The 20,863-nt window shown below is 34.3% G+C and overlaps 1 long non-coding RNA gene across 2 annotated transcripts in view; it reads left to right on the top strand.

The window, feature by feature from the left end:
- Window positions 1-19,544, top strand: part of LOC144366844 (uncharacterized) — a 132,043-nt gene extending 112,499 nt beyond the window's left edge. For both annotated transcript variants that reach the window (XR_013425989.1, XR_013425988.1), the window contains 2 exons: window positions 13,876-13,970; window positions 18,399-19,544. This is a non-coding gene — a long non-coding RNA (uncharacterized LOC144366844). The remainder of the gene's footprint in view (window positions 1-13,875; window positions 13,971-18,398) is intronic.
- Window positions 19,545-20,863: the final 1,319 nt, after the last annotated feature.

Here is a 20,863-nt window from a genome sequence, read left to right as displayed (position 1 = left end):
TTTTCTTTTAAGTTTAACCTATCCTCCTCACTGTAATTAGACAAATAATAATAACAATAATAATAATAATAAAAAAAGTATACCCCTAAAAATCCGGGATCTTCCAGAGAAGGTGTGTCTGCACTGTCACCTTATTCCACCCTGCACTGCAGGAAGGGAGAGGAGCTAGAAGCAGGAGTGGCAGATTTGATCCCTCTTTCTCTCTTTGTCACCAATTCAAAGCAAAGGGACACTTTTCCTTTTTGGGGGGTGTAGGGTATTGAATTCTAAGACAGTTGAAGCATATGAATAACCTAGCCACTGTTTACATTCATCATTTGTGTAAATGATTTGTTCAGTTTTTTTCCCTGAAAACTATTTTGTAACTGTGTTAAATACATTTCTCCCATGGTAGAAATCCAACTGGATTGCAGTTTCCTCTTGTAGTTCAATTCTATCATTGCAAGATAATCATAGCACTAATATATTTTCCAAGGACTACTTTGGGAATTACTCATTTTTACCTTGCTATAAATTTATGGAACAGAGGAGGGAATGTTTTTCTCATTCTATTTAGCGTATGGAGCTTTCTCTTTCTGAAATATTCCTTAACAAATGTTCTAGTTTAACCTTTTTTTAAATTAAAATGTAAACTTTATGAGATGATCTCTGTCAAAACCATTCAGAGTTCAAAACTAAAACTATATTTATAAATAATGTAATAAAGACATGTTTACACACCAAAACCCCTGTTTGGAAGAGTATATTATATGGCTTTGAAAGAAGCATTGAGGGATGCTTTGTCCATGTACACTGTCACAGGGCTGATGTGCCAGTCAGCCCTCTGCCACTGCACCTTAGATAATTAGGTTATAAAGAGAAAGTTTATGATGACCCAGAGTTTTGGAAGTTTCAGTGCAAGAGGAGACAGGCCTTTGCTTTGGGACTCTGATAGACGTCCAGGATAGCAGTGACAGCATGTGCAGAGACTCACCTGCTCAGCTTAGGGCAGGAACAAAAGGAAGAGAAAGTGACTTAGGTCCCCTTCTCCCCCTTCTCCTAATTATTCCACCACCTAAGGCTTTCACCACTTCCCCAGATGGTCCAGCTCTGGTGACCAGGCCCTTAATCCATGGGCTTCTCAGGGACATTCCTCTTCTAAACTATAGCAGCTGATATGGTTAAGTAGGAAGACACAGTATTCAGCTTTCTTTGAGTATCAGGATGAAATTTTGCTACACATGTTTGAGACCGAGGAAGTACACAAGAATTAAATGGCTGTAAATAACAACCAAAAAAATTGAAGGTTTTAAGTAGAAAATGTAGGACAGAGCTAAGAATACACAAGGGAGTTTGCACACTGGGAAGAAAGTAGAGAGAGATAAAAATCCTTGGTAGCTTTGCAAACACAAGGGCATTTAGAGAAAATAATCTTTAACTATATTCTTTTCATGTAGACTTTAATGTCCCCAGTCAAACCTATTTTGTTGAAAAAGTTTTAGAAGAATGTCAAGCAAAGCGAGGTAATTCCAGGGTATCTATCAATTTTTTCCATTTATTTTTTCCTGAATAAACAGATTTATTCATTTATAACATATAATTGAAAGTATTTCAAGAATTGTTAGGAACACCAGTATTTTAGGAAATTTGTGATAGTAATAAACACCTGGCCTCCCAGTGTCTACCATATATTAAAATGAAAAACCAAAAGGGTTCAACACATTATAGAATTATTTTTAAGTTTCCTTTAATCAGATTATCTCTCCCCATTCCTATCATCCCCTTTTCCCTTTTTCTTGCTCGTCTCACATACACAGACATACAAAAAATAATCCCACATTTGCTCAGTTTGATTTATGCATGTTCTTTTGTATCATTGCTCTTTTTAACTGTTGCCAACTGATTGAGACTTTTTCCATATTTCTCATCCTATTTTTTTATTTTTAAAAAAAGATATATCTAATTGCATTTGCTAACAACTACCCCCATGGTTAGGCAAATAATTTGAAACTAAAGTACTCAAAAATGTTTTGTCCTGAGATGAGAATCAATGGTCAATAAAGATTATGGCCACCTAAAATGTTGGTATCCACAGGAAATTCTAGGTATAACAATTTATCTTACTTAAATGAGGAAAATGAGAAAACATGATTCCCTTGCTAACAAAGAAAAGGGATTGCCCAGTCCTGTACTGAATAGATAGGAATGAGTCAAACTTAGAAGACAGAGATAGTGCCCCCTGACTGATTAGTTTGAGAAAAATATTGTCTCCTTTTAGAGCAAAGGACAATTGAGAATAATTCCTATTGTAAAAGACGCAGAGGTCTTTTGCTGTAACACAATCCATCCTGTGTGTGAGGCCTCCTCACATCACCTATTGGGGATTGGAGCTGTAAGATCTGGCACCATATAAATCTGACACTGTAGAAATGGCTGTGGGTGAAGTCATTTAAGTCTTTGTATCAGTCTCAGGAGTTCCTTGTCTTCTGCTTTTATGAAACTACAGCAGCCTAATGTGTTAGCTTTCAAGCAGGGTAAAATTTCAAATCCTTCACACTTATTAACAGTTTTGATGATGAGGATGCAGTGCTGAAAGGAACAGAAATTTCTGGAAGATGAAGAATTATGACCTCAGGAGTTGATTAACATAAATTGTTGAAAGTCTATTAGAACTGGTAGTAAACAGGCTGACCAATGGGAAAGCCAATATGACCTTGTTAGTGCAGATCTTTGGGCTAAAGATACCATCCTTGTTTCTGTATCTAAAGGCAGAGTAGAAAATAATGCATAATGTGTTTTTCTTCTGTCCTGTAATTTCAGTGAAAAATAGATTTTGTTCTATGACTCATTCTATTCTATTATATTAATACAAATCATTTCTTGGGAAAGGTCTAGTTTATTTCAAAGAGAAACTAATATGCATAAGCTTTCCAATCATTAAAATGAGTTTCAATATAAAATGGAACAAATATAAGTCAGATTAACTTAAGGGGTTTGTTAACTGGATACTTAGCCCTCTTTTTATAAAGAGATAAACATGTATTTTTCAAAATGAAAACCAAAAGGAAGTTCCTTTTATATGACAAAGATTTTCAAATTCTCTGTGGTTCATTTGATAATCAATTAGGTTGTCAAAATAAAGGGGTAAATCCATTAACATTGAGGGATTCTGCTTCATGACAAGAAAGTTTAAGCTGGAGGGTGATTCCCTCTGGGGAGCTGTTTCTCATCTGCTCTCTGGCAGAGTGCATGCTCGGTTTGTAATCCTGCCATGTCCCTGTAGTAAGCAGCCCCTCACATACCAGGGAAGTTTGGAGCTGTCTCTGCTCTGTGCTCCCAAGTGCCCCATTAAAGAATTTACTCTACATTTTGAGAAACAGTAAGCTTTTCCAAGAAAGGAATCTCACATGGCTACATTGTTTTTCCACATAGGAAGTTTAACACATTGCAACTGACTCTTTTTTATTTTTTTAACCTTTAGATGAATACATAAATTAACAAATATGACCAGAAGAACACATTCCAAACTTTCCTGGAAAATTCTTTTGGTAAAGTAGTTGAACTTCTACTCCTTTACAGTATATTAAGTCAGTGTAGAATGGCTGCCATATCTAGGCAAATGTTTCATATATATGTTAATTCAGACTAATAACTATATCCCAAAAAGATATTAACAGCAAGCTTCACTTTCTGAAAATAAATGCAATAAGAATTCAATACGGTGGTTTGGATTTGCCTCAATGACAAAAACAAATCTCTGTTCCTGTCAGTAAAACTGATGTTCTGCGAGTCTGTAGGCCTTATGGCTAAGGCTTTTCTTGTTATATTTTGAAGTAGGAAGCTTGCTCTTTGTCACCTCCAATTTGACATTTTACAGGAGCAAGAAACATAAGTCAGACAGGGAAACATGTTACATGTTGTTTTGTTCCCTCTAGCTGACTATCAGTAATCTCAAAAGTCAGCAATGTCAGATTTCAATTCTGTTGTTCACTGAATTACCACACTGTGCATTGAAAAACAGGTCTTTACTGCTTCTGTTGTTCTAAGTGTTTTCTAGTAACGGTTAAAAATAAAACGAGAGACCATCTGAGTCACCTGACAGCTGTTTACTTTTTACCTCTGCTTAAACATAAAACTTTCATATTATTCAATCAAGCAGTGGGTGACTCATCCCCGGAATGATGCAGGGTGTATAACCTAAGAAGAAAGCGGCACTCTTGATGGGCTCTCAGCATTCATGGAGCACCTGTTCTTCACGGTGGGGGCCTTGTATGTAGGACATACTGACTAAGCTGGAGTGGCTACAAAAATCAGGCACAAATGGCCGTTTCAAAGGATAGTGATAGACCTCGCATTGGAAGAAATATTCACTATTTTCCCAAAAAAGGAATAAAAGTCTATTCCCTATAATATACTGATTCATACATTACCTCCAACAGCTAAAATGCATAACTAGATTCAGATGTAATTTAATACCTTGTTAATTTCTTGAACAAAGAACGGAGAATTTTCTGGAATGATTATTATGGCCTCAAGCCTCCCACCGATTACTTTTGCCATAATTCATTGTAGAACCTCCAGGTAGCTGCAGAGTCCTGATAGAGAGCACTCAATAGCAATGCTGAGAAAATCAGAAGTATAATCTTGTTTATAAAAAGGAATTCTTGTACTGAGAATAATCATTTAATTATAGGAATGATAAGATTAACAAATTGGGAACCAAACTACTAAAATAACTTTACAAAGTAATAGGTGTTAAAATAGAATATTCTAAAATTATCCAATGAATTTAATAAATATATTTGGAATTACGCAATGAATTTAATAAATATATTTGGAACACAGAACATGTTTTCGGGAACCAGGGGCTAAGGAGAAGAAGAGAAAGAGAGAGATGTTTCCCATCCTCCTAGGCTGACATTAGAGAGTGAGTGTGTGTGTGTGCGTGTGTGTGTGTGTGTGTGTGTGTGTGTGTGTGTGAGAGAGAGAGAGAGAGAGAGAGAGAGAGAGAGAGAGAGGAGAATTTATGATTACTACTACATTTAGTAATTATAATTACAATGAGAAAAATTGTCAAATAAAGTACAGGAGTTGGGGACTATCATCTAAGATATTTAATCTGAAACCTGAAAGAAGAGAAAGAGACAAATAGATAAAGAGCAATATTGGTATTTTCTAAGAGTGTTATTTTAAAAAGGAAGCAATGGGCCTGAAACTCAAAAGTGACTCAATATTTATTAAGGGATCTGCTTGGTTTGTGAGAATCTGGATGACTGTTCCACATTAAAAGGCAACTTTCAACTAAGACAGTTTATATACAAAGGAAACAAAAAAAATTAAAAATGATCAGAGAATATGGAATACAATGACTTATCTAACATTGGATGCGGTGGCCCAGTCTGTGTCTTTTGGAAATGTATAACTAGCCATAGCAAAACCCCCTTGTCACCATGTTTAGTCTCTTGAACTCAGAGTCCACAAGTGTCACTTGCAGGATCTCATGAATTATGAATATCTGCCTGGTCATTTAAAATAGCTACATTTCTATGGTGCTGCTATTTCATTCTCTGACATATCACATAAAAGTATAGCAGTAATTGAATAGCCTAGAAGAAATAGATGAATTTCTGAACACTTACAGCCTGCAAAGATAGGATTAGGAAGAAACAGAAAATCTGAACAGAACAACAACAAATAAGTAATTCAAATCAGTAATAAATAGTATCCTATCAAAGAAAAGCCAGGTCCTGATGGCTTCACTACAGAATTCTATCACACATTTAAGTGAAAAAGTATTACCAATTCTTCTTTAAATTATTCCCAAAAACTGAAGAGGAAAAGAATTCTTCCAACTTCATTCTATGAGGCCAGCATTACACCCATACCATCCCCCCCCCACACACACATACACTGCAGGTTAATATTCTTGATGAAAATAGATGCATACATCCCCAACATAGGACTACCAATTGAATTTGACAAAACACTAAAGAGATTATTTACCATGATCAAGTGGGTTCATCCCAGGGATGCAAGGATGTTTCAAGACATGAAAATTTAGGAACCTGATACACACATTAACAGAATGAAGTACAAATGCCGTATGACCATCACAATAGACATGAGAAAATCATTGGATAAAATTCAACAATCCTTCCTGTCAAAAAGTCTGAACAAATTAGATGAAAGTCTAGAAAGGAAAGAGTTATTCTAGATTTACAGAATAATCAGCACCTAATTTCTTGAAAATACCACCATCCACAGGTGCTGATTCTTGAATTTACTCCAAAAGATTTAAGTTCCAGAAAGACTATCTGAATACCCTTTCTATCCAAAGTAAAAGCTATATGAAGCAAAAAATTCACGACGGAAAACCAAGGTGTTCACTAAGATGAGAAAAATACCCAAGATTCATGGCTGCCTATTCAAACTCAGTGCCTTAAGTCCTTGTTACATATATTTGAATGTGATCAAAACCTTTTATATAGGTATATGCTAAGCCTTAAATATTAAGCATTAATGTTTAACCATGGCTCATTGGTATATCTTTTAAATTCAGGGTACAAATGCTCCAAAAGTTATGAGGGTGGGGGAGACACTATTTATTCATACTCTATTTTTTTAATAATACATAAAACAACACCCATAATAGTAGATAGGACTCAGCAGATGTTGCTGATTTACAAACTCAAGAATATCAGGAATAAAAGTTGTATGTTCCATTGTCAAAAGCTGTGAAGGGTCTACCCAATGGGTTAGCCTGCACAGTTCCATGGATGTGGACAGAATACATGACTTCAGAGGGTCAGAGAAAGAGTCAAGTTTAGCGCTCACAGCAATTGTATTAGCCAGTAAATCAGCATTTCTACTATTTCCCTGAGTCTCAGTTCTGACAAAATGAAACCAAGGAGATCACCCAAGGCATGTACCATATAATGATCTGGGTTACAAGACAAGAAACTAAATTTTAAAAAAAACCAAATCTTTTATAATCATCAGTAAGCATGCCTGATCTATGTCCTGGAAGTATGAAGAATCCTTAGTATATTGGGCAGCAAGTAAGCCTGCTCTTTATTTTAGAGGGAGAAATTTTCTCAAACTTCCACAGCTATTTACAGCATGAATATGATTGAAAGGGTAGTCTAAAAAAGACAGTCAGTGTGTCTGTCTGCTAAGTCTGCAGAAACCTAGATATCCGTAGAAAATGGTCTTTCAGTGTTCTTTCCCCAGAACTTCTCCACCTTAAATGTATGATCTTCCTGTCAAATAAATTTTAAATAAAGTGTGGCAATTTTCTGTTTATATGTCTATAAGCAATTATCATATCACTGCCATCAATGTCTTCCATATTTTCAGAACACTTCAGGCATAAAGCCTCTCCATTAAATATTTTGTGTGAATTAACAAAAGAATGAACCATGTTTAATATTTGGCAGGAAAACAAAGTGAAGCAATACCCGCATTAAGTTTGCATTATACCCAGAGGGACATAGAACATATTTTTTTAAAGAAATTCAGATTACTAATGAGAAATTTAAGCTAAAATTGTGGGTAGTCTCGATAAAAGCAATTTTTAATGGTCTTCAGTGATGAAAGACAGCCAACAATTTCAGCCTCTTTTGATTACAAATATATTAGCAAGAGCTATGTTCAAAGATGTAAAAGTCTTCAAAGCCAAAATTCAACTTCAAAGAAGCAGACAATGCACACATAGAGGGTGCCTTCTTTAAGGGTTTCTCAAGTCCTGGATGAATTTTCATAATATAAAATCAGTCTCTTAAAGTTAGTGAATACAAAAGACAAAGTTCCATAAAAGAATATTTGCTTTGAAATGCCTCACTGGTGTATCATTTAATACTAGTACAATATAAAACAGAATGTCCCTGAAAAACTTATCAAATAAAATCCGGTATTAAAAACTGACAAAGGTCAAAAACAACATTTTTACTTCTTCTTCATTTTTTTGTTTTTCTTTTTTAAATCACTCAGCAGACAAAAGAAGGATGCTGATAGAAAAGTTTTCTACAATGTAAGATTTACTGGTAGTAGTCAAGTTATTGAAAACTACAAGTTTTCAGCATGTGCCCCATAGTTTAATAGTAACTTGAGCCACATATTTGTAAGGGAAAATTACCAACAGCATATTAGTCTAGTTTTCAAGGTAGATAATTTTATTTTCTGTGCTTAAACAAATCTATCCTATAGGGCATTTTGTTTCTTTATCAATGATACTCATCAAAATATTGCACCCAATATGAAGAAAGGTAAATCCATTGCTTTGGAAAGGAAAGGGGGTTATTTTCAAATATCAATTGTTATTATAATGTATACAATTTGGGCATAATGACTTAAATAATGATAATCATAAAATAGCATTCTCTTATGTACAATCAGTGAATGGAGGACAGCTCAATCTTGAACGTGTCTGTGTGAGTGTCCCACAGTGGCTAAGGCGGGCATCCCTCATCTGCTCATGTGGTACTGAACCCCTTCCCAGGACCGTGGAGTGTGTGCACACTCCCTGGACTGAGGAGAACCTGGAAGAAGGTTTCACTTTTCAGTTTTCCCTTCAAGAGAGGAAACAAGCAATTCAAAAGCCAACCTTTTACACCCAAAATTAAAGACGATAAAAATTAAAAAGTGATATATTGTTCAGTGTGTTTTCTGTCATCTTTTTTTGATCAGTCCACAAGAAGGGCTAAAGAGAGTGAGATCACACCTGTATTAAAGGAACAGTGGTACTGTCCAAAGAACCCAACCAGGTTTAAGACTTTATTTGTATTAAAATTTCCTGAGGAACCTTAGGACTTGAAAGCCAAAAAGATAGAACAGCAGAAGCCACCTCTGCCCCACAGACTGAGAGTTTGCCTTTAGATCAGCATGAGGCAAGCCAGGCTCTGTTATCCAATAACTCTTGGTCTCTGAATTGATCCACTGGTTCTTCTTAAGGCTGTCACAGGTCTGTCTAGTCCATCAGACAGGTACTTGCCCTTAACCCAGCATCCTCAGATTTAGTAACTCCTATTACCATCCTAACACGACTTCCCAAAGACGATCATTTGAGGATATTCTGCCAAATATGCATAATATTCCCTTAGGCTATCCCTTCCTAGTGTTCAGAGAGAACTGACATTCAGGTACTTTGATTCTGTGCCATATCTTGGAGCCAGATATACAAGTAGAATTCATTTTCCCTTTGATTTTTGCACTGGAGAGCAAAAGATGATGTCCGGTAGTTCCTTTGCCAGGATTTTCCAAGCTTTGCAAAATTGAATCCTGATTGTTGGCCATAGGTTCATGATATAGTCCTGCTTTTCATTAAGGTGTAAATGGTGTTGTCTTTTCACATCTTAGGTATCTATTGATGTTACCAATAGTCTAATGACAAGGAATAAAATATTAGGATGTGAAAAGAATTCATGAAGTATTATTCCCATTACTTGAGCTGAAAGATTTTTTTTTTGCATTTTTTTTTCTGTAAAGTCTTCTATATAGTTGGAAGGTCTTATCCCACCCAAGTGTTGTCATTTTTGTTATTCTTGTTTTCAAATGCAATAGCCACATTGTTCTCCCAGGCATTTGGTTCAGTAGATACTTTGTCAAATTTGCTTGGTAATTGTTCATCCTGATATCACTGCATTTCACAATAACCAGGCTATCACTTTTAATTAGCCAGGACTCTGTTCTAAGTAACAGTCAAAGTAATTGCAGAATCCCATATTTTAAGATTAAGATTTTTGAACAATTTCTGGTACTTAGTAGTGAATTAAGCAGGGTCAAATCAAGAAAACGGATACTTTTTGTCATTTAAGTAGAAGAATTCACAATGATTCTGTATTGACTTCAATGTTATCAAAATATTCCTGATATTGTCTTGCTTGTGTATCCCAGAAGAGACAAGCATGTTCATGATGAGATGTACATAGGTCCATAGGAATTATTCTGTGTGTCAATTAGAAGAACTAAAAAAGAAAATAAGAAAAACCCAAGTGTTTCTTAGGTGTCTACAATATTCCCAGGTTAGCTAGGAAGTTTGCATATATAATATCCTTTTTACAGTCATCTAATGAGCACGTGCTGAGCTCTATTTTAATATACACTCAAGAGGACAAATGACTGGTTGAAGATCAATCTAAACCACTTTCTATTGAGTCTCTGGAAAATCAAGCCAATGTCATGATTATCTTGAATTCCACAATTTGCCAAGAAATTTATATGTATCATTCCTATAAGCAGAGTAGTAAATCATTATTGATACTAGTAGCTATTAGACAAACCAATATAATATTTAAAATGTGCATTATCTTATTTGGTTTACATTCATGTTGAAGTTAGTCTGTGTAATTGCTACCATTCATTAAGCAAATTATACAATTTCAAAAATACAAGACCACAAATAAGTTGTATATTTATATTTATACTTCCTTATTCTTCATTAGTTATTTTTAAATCATACATGGATTATAATATTATTTTATTATCTAAAAACTGTTTTATGTTTTTCAGTGATAGATAAAAGGAAGTGTAACTTTTTTTTCCCTAGAAAATGCAGAAAGCCATTGAAATAGGAGGTCTATGCAGATTGTTTTATTTCACCTTTAAAATGAGCCATCTGCACCAAAAGTAGGATTACATTCAGGGACCCAGCATCACCTGGATGCTCCGGGAATCAGTGTCAGGAGATGAGTTTGATATTCTCTCAGAACTGTGAATAACCTGTGATTACCAGATCACACATCTTCCAAATTGGTTTGGAGAGTATGTTGTCTTTTGTCTGAGGATCCTTAGCTGCTACAGAGTGAAAATTTTAGGGTATCGTAAACTGAGGAGCTGTACCCATGCAATTCACTCTGTAGAATCAAGGTGAAGAAGAACCTTTCATTATTTTTTTTTCAACCCAAAGTGTCGATTGGCTTTTCTTATTTATAGACTCAGAATGAAATGAAGAATCTGAAGTCATAAAAGCCTTTAGTATAAATATAATTTCTATGTAACAATAGGAAATATGACTTTATTTCCTTTTGTTTGTTTCAATTTCTGTGGCTTTATATTAGAACATATGCAATATGCCTAACAAATTTTGCAGAATATGTTCTTGGAAGACACCTTCAATAAAAATTAAAATTGTTTTGTCTAATTTTAATGAAGAAGCATAATGATATTTTTTTCCAAACTAAGGAATACAGTTTTGCCTTTTGGAGCAATAATTAGAAACTAGAATCTAGAATCTACATAAAATTGTTATGAAAAACTTCAAATTTCTCTTGCAATAGGATTTGAACATAATAGATTTTTTAAATGAAAGACACTAAAGCCAGCCAATTTATGAACCTGTTGTATTTATTGTTGGTTTGTTATTTAAAGAAGTTGTTTTTCCAGAAGAAGGTAGCAGAGCACACTCTTCTGCCCATACATACACACATAAATGCACTTAATCATTTTACTCTCCCCTTCCCCCAACACATCTTAAATAATGCCTAAGAAAAATAGATGCACTTACATGTGCATGAAGCAGATAATTCATAAAAAAACAAATAAAATTGACTTTAATTTTTATGGTCCTATAAAAATATTAAGATATCTCTCTATATATGTATCTCTCTGTTTCTGTATCTCTAGCACATATATGTGCACGCAGACACGCACACACACACACACACACACACACATACACACACACACAATACACAGAGAGAAAGATTGACCATATAAACTAAATAAGCCATGCACGACCAGAGCTGTAATTAGAACACACTGGGAAAGGTGGAGGGGCAGAGGGACAGACTCTGGGGTTCAAGGATGATTTTATTATAAAGCAAGAAACTGGCTGCAATGAGCAGGACTGCCAACAATGCAACTTGTGGAACAGAGGCCATCTGATATTTTTGACAATGTGGCTATTGCTATTTGAACTTTTTCCAACACTGTCATCTCAGAAGTGTGTATAAATCTTGAGAAGAATAGATAGAGGCACATCTAAAGGAAGTGCCTGTGAAACTGTGTGACACCAAGCAGCCCAGAACCCTTATTGTGGGGAAATTCTTTGAATGCAGAGACTCAGAAGCAAGAGAATCATTCTCCTCTTCAATTTACCACAGCTCTGACAAACTATGGTCGGGAAGTCTTTGTAGGCAAAATTATCAGTGGGGATTTGAACCTCGATTTTATATCATTTGCTCACATCTGTGGCATCAGACAGCAGACTCTGTGGGGAAGTCAATGGTGGCCAGACAGCAGCAGGTGATCACGACTTTCATGCTAAAGCTGATGTTGGATTCCCAGGGATACTGCGGGGAGAAGATTGAAAAGCACAGTTGTCCAATGCAATCTACTTGTTGATTTTAATTAGAATTATTAAGTCCTGGAGACTAATAAAATCTAAGCACTTAGACATATTTAAAATAGTGCAAAAAATCACAATTCCAAAACTTAAATGATTTTCCATTAGAAATTGTTATCTTTTTAAAGTAATGACTATGTAAAATGCAAAAAGATATTTTAGCAGCAAAAATGTAGAAAACCTCAAAGTTTTATGTAGCATCACTTTTTTTCTGTTTCAGGATGGCATCCTAGCATTTTGGAATGAGAAAGAGAATCAGGGTTAAGAAAATTGTGGAGACCTCATAAAACCAGGGAGTGGGTTTCAGAGAAGAGTCCTTTACTAGAGACTCCCTCTTAATGGCTTTGACACCTAATGATTCTTCACATGATGAATAAAAGCACTGCTTAGCACTAGCACTTTACAATAAATAAATGATAGAACTCCATCATTATAACTTAGTAAAAACAATATGATCATAGGATTTAAATGAATATGCAAAAACCCATTTAAGAAACCAATCACTAAAAAATGTCTTACTATCTTCTTTTCTAAGATTTCAAAATCTTTTCTCCTGTTACATTTTGGTGAGAGAAGAGGACTAAAAAAAGAGTTTTCAAAAACAAATTTAAATAAAGAAAATATTTATTTTAACTTTTCATAATAAACATCTCCTTAAAAATAGCCAATATGAACCAGGGATATAGCAATGCTGTATGTTCTTTCTAGCACTGTTGTTAAGATACTTGCACTTGTGTTTATTTCATGGGATGGCATTGACTTTTAAAAAGCATTGTACACTGATGATGTGTCCATCCTGAATAAACAAACCAACCAACCAACCTGAACAGAACACCAGTTCCTTCATGGTTGTTAATCAAAGGGTGTGAGTAGAAGCATTTTAGAATATCCTTCAGAGATGGCTCTTCTTCCTTCATAAAATAGAAGAGAGAATGCATTGTTCACATAAGACTAAGGGGAACTGGAGTTGCTTCAGAAAGTGGACACCGGAATACAGAGATGTGTTTTAGCATATAGAAATGCGTTGGCTTGTCCAGAAGTGAGAAAGATGTGAGAACATGTCTTTCCCAGAGAGAGCTGCTCTCCCAGAGAGAAGTCCAGAAACACTTCAGAGACCATTGTCCAATCATCTAGAGGGATCAAAGTGTCAGTTTTCATGGAATTGATCAGTACTCTTAGAACGACGTCTAGTACACAACAAATGGTTCATTTATAATTTTTAATGAATTAATGATTACTAAAAGTCTAAATAATATACAATATAGTCTCATATAAAATATATAACATCACATTATCTCTATATACAAATATTCATATTGACTTCATGGAATATATATGTATTATATGTGCATGTATGTATATAATATTTAAGAGAATGCTTAGTTTCTTTTATTTAAATTAAATCTATTTAAATTAGATGTATGGTTTAATCATTTATGTAGGTTTTTACCAAGATTTCTAGGACATAGGAAGAAGAAGAAGAAGAAGAATTCTCATTGTACTTTACAAATCATAGAGAATATTTTTATAATTACTAATTATTATTGTATTAGCAGGTATTCTCGCAATTGTGGATATGGAGCATAAAAATTATTGAATGTCAGAAGTATAAGTTCACAAAGATGTTCTTGACCAACCTTGCAATTTACAGGTAAGACTATAACTATATAGAAATATATAAGACTATATAACACAAATATAAGCTATATAACACAAATCTGAAAAAAACCATTCCCTTCTTTAAAAAGATCAAATTCTGTATCTCAGATAAGAATATTAGTGGTACAAATGAAAGGAAAAGTGCAAAGAAAAGGAGAGGAAGAATTTGTGTGGAGATTACATTTCACATCTCATGGAGTAGTAATTTGTTAATTCTATTAATTTTTGAACACAATCAGAACACTAGATAAAGATTTTCAAAAGTATTCAGAAATGTTCTATTCATAACCTTCAAACATGTTTTCCTTTATAGCAGAGGTCCTTGCTTCTTTATGGAAAACAGAAATTATTTCTTTGCTTCTATTTGTAGTTTACAACAATGCTATAAAATCTAAAAAGAAACATATGCATTGAAATATTCCTCAATACTTTTTAAAGTATTTTGTTAGAATGGATTCCTCACTACTTGCTCATGTAGTTCTAGTACTAGGCATGAAGCAACCTAGCTGTAGTTTAGCTCCTAAGTGTTTCCAGTGAGTGGTTCATGTGATAAAGGGCTGGTCCTCAGTGTGGTGCTATTGGGAGGTGACACAACTTTTAAGAGGCATGTCCTAGTGGGAGGATGGTGGCTCATTTGGAGCATGTCCCTCCTTGGAGGGGATAGTGGGACTCCAGCCCCTTTCTCTGTTTCTCTCTCTCCTTCTCTGGCTCCTAGGCCAAGAGGTGGTGAGAGCTTTGCTCTGCCAAGCCCTTCCTACATAGTGTACTTTCTCTCCATGGGCCCTAAATCATGGGGCCAACCAATCAGAGAGGGCAGTCTCAAATCTGTGAACTTAACTAAACCTTTTTTTTAAATAAATCATATTATACATTTATTTTAGTAATCAGAACTATATAACACAAGTCTAAAAAATTATTCTCTTCCTTTTCACACATTCTGCCTAAAGTATTTCTTTTTTTATTGCTGCCATTTTGTTTTAAGCCTATCAATCTAACACTTATAAGCTATGGTTTTTGCTTGTTCTATATTTACTTTAATTTATGTTTACTTTTATTTACTTTAAAATGTTATGTTAATTTGAATTTGAGTTAATTTGCTGATGAATAGAACCCAACCACAATAACTGAAAAGATCAGGTTTATGCTTTCTAGCAAAAGAAGTTCAGAGAATCAAAAGCTGGCATCGCAGGAAACTCTGTGGAGTCAATAAGCAGGATTTCTCTATTTTTCTTCTTTGATAAGTTTAGTATTTTACTTATATGCCTGAGGTTACCTGATGGCTTAAGATGCCTGCTCTAACTCAGGGCAGCCAGTCAAATTAAGGACTGTAATTAAGGAAGAAATGCAGAAATTTGTGGCACAATTCAGTATTTTTATAAATATTTATTGTCCTGGATCACAGATACGCAGCAATTAGTCCACTTAATGAGACTCTTTGGAATAAAAATGTAAAAAGGCAGCAGAGTAGAATAGCAAGATTTAAGTAATCTAATCATGTACTTTTTTTTCCTTTTCAACTAAAAAAAAAAAAGAACCAAAAGAAATCACTATTTATTTAATACAATTTAACAGGTTTTGCTTTCTAAGAAAGGTCAGCCAAAGATTCAAAAATGTAAATTAAGAAAGTTGAGAAATGAACTTTAGTCTCAAACTTTAGGTAGAATCAACATCATAAATAAAAAGTGTTGTGTAGATTGTTTTAACAAATGGATTTAAGTGTGACATATATTCAAATGGTCAAAAATATGTTTTATTGTAAATTTCACTCTTGTATATTCAAATTTTAGAGATCCTTAGGAAAAAAATAGATGATTTTTGACTCTAGAGAAACAACCAACCTATGAAAGATCTATAAGGCCAAGTTTTCTCTATCCTCTAAGAATTTAGAGTTGACAGATAAGAAAATGTGTGAATTTATTGCAAGCAAAAGGGCTGCTGGAAGATCTGGTTTACCAAATAAATAAGAAACATAGAATTAATTATCAAGAACCGACTGTTTTATTATGTCATGTCCAGGAGAAAGTGAGTACTTCAAAAACTCCCTGTCACTTTTTAAATTCCTAAATGTCATTGGCTATAAATAAAAACAAATGAAAATACTCTTAGAAATATAGAGCAACTCTATCCTCACTTAAGCTCATCTTCATAGAATAGGACAATCTTGAGAAAACATGTTAAGATAACTTGAAAGAAATAATAATGAGAGCAAATGAGAATAAGTATAAAGGGGAAGAGAGAGTAATTTTCACTTTAAAAAAATCTGGTTGTACCAGATAATACTGAAAACAGAAAAAGATGAGATTTGTGAGTGGTCAGTTGCAGAGAGCTTAGAGGAAATTTATTTTCTCTACTTTTCTAGAACCATTCGAGTAGCAGAAATTTGTAATAGACCAAAATACTTTTCAATTTCCAGCATGGTCTTCAATTCCAGGACCATTATCAGAAGAATATTTCTTTCCTGGTGACACAATTTGTAAAATTTTAATGAGCATGATTTACTCTGCAAATAGAACTGCTAGATGAAATATATTAGAACTTCTTTTATCTGTGCATACTCAGATTACCGTTGATCTAGAAATTAGAATAGTTAATATTATATGGATGAGAAATAAAAGAACTGCCCTGAATTGAAGAATCCCTATTGGGAAAAACTAATGAGGCATAGATGAGTAATTAGAGCAAAGTTCACAGGAATCCAGATTAATTCTTAACAGATTAATATAAGTTGTCCTTTTTATATAGATCTGAAAAATTCTAGATTATACTCTTATAGAATTGATTTGGGGTCCATGTCAAAGACCCATTATCTAGGACAACTGATACCCTGATCAGTAATCAAAGGTTCTACTTCTAGCCTTAGAGCAATTAGAATCCTCAATTAATATATTCAAAGAACCTGCACTTCATGTATGAGGACCATATTTAAACCCAGTTCTATTATATTTAGTGAACACACATGGGTAAGCAAATCATGCTTATTTTTTCACTGAGTTAATCATTGTAGTGGCAATTTACCACTACATTTTATTTCCTATTCTGCCATTCACTTATGTAATATTCTTAATTAAGCAACCAATAAATTTTATAAAACAATGAAAAATCTTATATATACAAAAATCTTACACATATAAAATCTCTCTCTCTCTCTCTCTCTCTCTCTCTCTATATATATATATATATATATATATATATATATATATATATATATTCAATAGTTAAATATCTGTGCCTAGGAAAAATTTGTGTCCCTTCTATAGCAAAAAGACTCTGAATGTTTTTCTTCATGGAAATTATCTTAATATCCAGAAGATTTCATTGACTATGCATAGTTAGTATCTTGAAAAATCCCATTTCTTATCAGAAGTAAAATTGGTTCAAATTGTAAAATATTGACTCTTTCTAGGATATGTTATCTTGTCATTTAAAAAGGTGATAAGTATATACACTGAAAGTAAACATACTTAAAATAATAATTATGTTATATCATTAATAATTATGTGATTATTAATGTAAAGTTAATAATTAAAAAGATATAGAATCTACAGAAAATATTTTAACTGATTATCATACCATTTGGACTTTTCTAGAGTAAATATTTATGCAAGAAACTTATAGAATGTTAAGAAAAATCCATAGGAAACAAAACAATTCTACCATATATGTGTAAAATAAGTTCCCTAAATTTGAAAATTGATTGTATTGAAAACCCATGAAGACAGAATCTGGAAATGCTAGAATAGACATGAAATTGTCCCAGGTAAAGCTTCAAATGGACTTTCAGGAACCCTTTTCTGAAATAATATAATAGAGACTATTTATATGAAATGTTAAGCTAACTAACCTGTAAGAAAAGTTTCCTAAGACAGCAGAGCATGGGAGGGAGGAATTCTAGACTTTTCTGTAACTGACAAAATTCAAGAGAAAGTACAGTATGAGACCCAAACTAAAGCTATGTCCTAAAATATTCTCTAATCCTCTCCAATTAGATTTTTCCTATCTTCTTTCCTCTATGATTATAGAAATGTACTAATAAATGCTTGTTTATTTTATGAAATTATTGGACCATTTTTGTTTAGAAAAATAACAAGCTTTATAATGTTTAAAACAAAAATAGACTTTGTGTTTACTTTTTGGAACATTCCATCTTATCTCTCCAGTGATAGAGGATAGATGGAGAGCGGACAACTGTTCATGAGTTATGCAAGGGATTGCTTTTCTTATTACCACAAACACTCTAGGCAGATAGAAAAAATAAGTGTTAATACTGAAGTTGAATAACCTATCAGATACTATTGAATTTCCATGGTTAAAATAGTATGTTTACCTCATAACCTCATACAACTGTGTGGTCTTGATGTTCGGATATTCATGAGTTACAAGTCTAAGTTTCAAATGTCCTATATCTCAATTCTATTAACAGAATGCTCACCCAAAAGGGAAAGAATAAATAAATAAAACCAAACAGCTGACCACTGCTCAAACTGAAAATCCTATTCTGCAAACAAAGGCAAATCTTCAATAAAAGGCACAACACAAACAAGATCTGAACAATACCCAACTGTCTTTCTGCAGCATTTGCGGAGAAAGGGTCAAAAGACCATGTTTTAGTCAGCTTTTTGCTTCTATGACTAAAAGACCTGAGAAGAACAACTAGAGGAAGAAAACTTTACTTGGGGGCTCATGGTTTTAGACATCTCAGTCCATGGACAGCCAGCTCCATTTCTCAGGTAGAACATCATGGTAGAAGAGTGTGGTGGAGGGAAGGGGCTCATATGATGATCAGGCAGCAGAGACTCCACTCATCAGACACAAAATACATACCCCAAAGTCATGTCCCCAATGATCCTCCTCTCTAGCCACACCCTACCTGCCATCAGTTTCCACTCAGTTAATTACATCAGGGAATTAATTCACTGACTGGGTTAAGACTCCCATAACCCAATCATTTCTCCTCTAAATCTTCTTGTGTTGTCTCACATATGAATTATGCGAAGACACCTCACATCCAAACCACAACAGGAACAATCTTTTAATTAAATTTTGTGAACTCTAGGCCAGAACCAATTGTACTGTAACTGACTGAATTGGTTTTAAATTGATCTAGCAATTGAAAACAAAACCAAGTAACCTTAGTGAGTATATTTACCAAAAGCAAACCAATCAGTAGTAGTCCTTTGCTTTTGAAAACTAGCCAGGTGGGAATGAGTCATTCCAATGATGCATTTCAGAATAACAACCTTCAAATAGTCTTATGGGAGTATTGATTCTTCCACCTATTTAAAAATATAGCCTTGCACCACATGATATTTCAGTCAGCTAAGGACCACATATACATCAATACTCCCACAGGATCATAACAGAGGTGAAAGTTTCCCACCCACCTAGTGATGATGTCATACCTGCTGGGGCATCACAGAGTGACATATTCCTCATGTGTTTCTGGGGATGCTGTTGCAAACCTTCTGGGCTGCGGGTCACGTAAAAGTGTGTCACATGTGACTTTGTACGGTGCATAATACTTGATAGTAGCAAAAAATAATAAATGGTTAGGTTGCTGGTTTATGTATCTACCTTTCTATTTATTGCTATTTTCTAGTGTACTTTTTTCTAGTCTTCAAAAAATATTTATTTTGGCTGCAGTCTCCGACATCTTGTTTTTACCTTGAATATTGATGTCATCAAGAAGCCCTGGTGAGCAACCTAGAGAGCATTCAATTGTGAGGGTGCACACTCTGGGATGTTCAGGCAGCAAGGATTCATTCTCAGAGTGGATCCCCATCCCTGAATGACACATTCTTGTGGACCAGGCTCAACCACCACATTTTCCATAAATCCATATAAGATCAGCAGTCTTTTCTTATGACAGAGACTCTGCCTGACAGCATTACTTTCCACTGGTATAGTAAGAAGAAAATTCTGCATTCTGTTTTCTTGTTTCAGATATTTGGTGGTAGTTTTTCCATCCTTATATACAAATATAATTCCTAGGCTTCTAGACCCTTCAGGTGCATAAATGTTGGGGTAAAATACTCTCTCAGTTCCACAGGAGAAGCTTGACTTCTTTGAAGACATCCCTTGCAGTTAACGACACCCTTTCACATCCAAAGACTTCTAGTTTGGATAAGAAGTTATGTATACATGCTACCAGTGGCATCCCTAGAGATAATAAAGTAATGCCATCCTGGAAATACTGTGTTAAAATTCTCTGTGAAAGAATTATACAAGAAGTCTCAGTCAGTTGGTCTATCATCACAACCATATGGTGAGTAGCATGAATTCACAGAGTGAGGAGATCACAAAGAGACTAAATCTGAGAAAAACAGAAGAAAATAAGAGCAGGGATTATTATCACTGAAAAAAAAAACAAAATTCAAAAGGGGCCAGAGGTAGACCTAGAAATCAGAAGACAACCATGTTATTAAATCAGGAGAGGAATCTTTTAATAGGCAGTTCAGGAGCCGCATCAACACACATTGCAGAATACTAAGTGATGCATTCCTAATTGTCTACACTGGCATTTTGAGGAAGAACAAATTCAGTGCCATCCTTAATGAAGAAAAAACCCCAGTAACCAGGCAGTGATGTTTCAGGATAATTAGGAAAAAAAATACACATCATGTGTATAAATTGTGATTTTCAAAAATGTAGCTTTGAAGAGATAAGAAAAGGATCAGACCTTAGCTGAAGGAATGAACATATTTTATCTTTCTTTTAAAAGTATGAATGAATGAATTTGGAGGAATTTAATGTTAAATGAAGTAAACTAGGCACAGAAAGACACACATACTGCATGATCTCATTGTGTGCCTATCTGACAAAGTTGAACTCAGAAGCAGAGAGTAAAACAGTAACTACAAAAGGGGAGGAGAAGAGAGCTTGGAAGAC

Source organism: Ictidomys tridecemlineatus, chromosome 9 (genome assembly GCF_052094955.1).
Source record: "Ictidomys tridecemlineatus isolate mIctTri1 chromosome 9, mIctTri1.hap1, whole genome shotgun sequence".
Classification (NCBI taxonomy): domain Eukaryota; kingdom Metazoa; phylum Chordata; class Mammalia; order Rodentia; family Sciuridae; genus Ictidomys; species Ictidomys tridecemlineatus.
The sequence above is the reverse complement of the archived record's forward strand: the minus strand, read 5'-3'. Positions and strand labels throughout refer to the sequence as shown.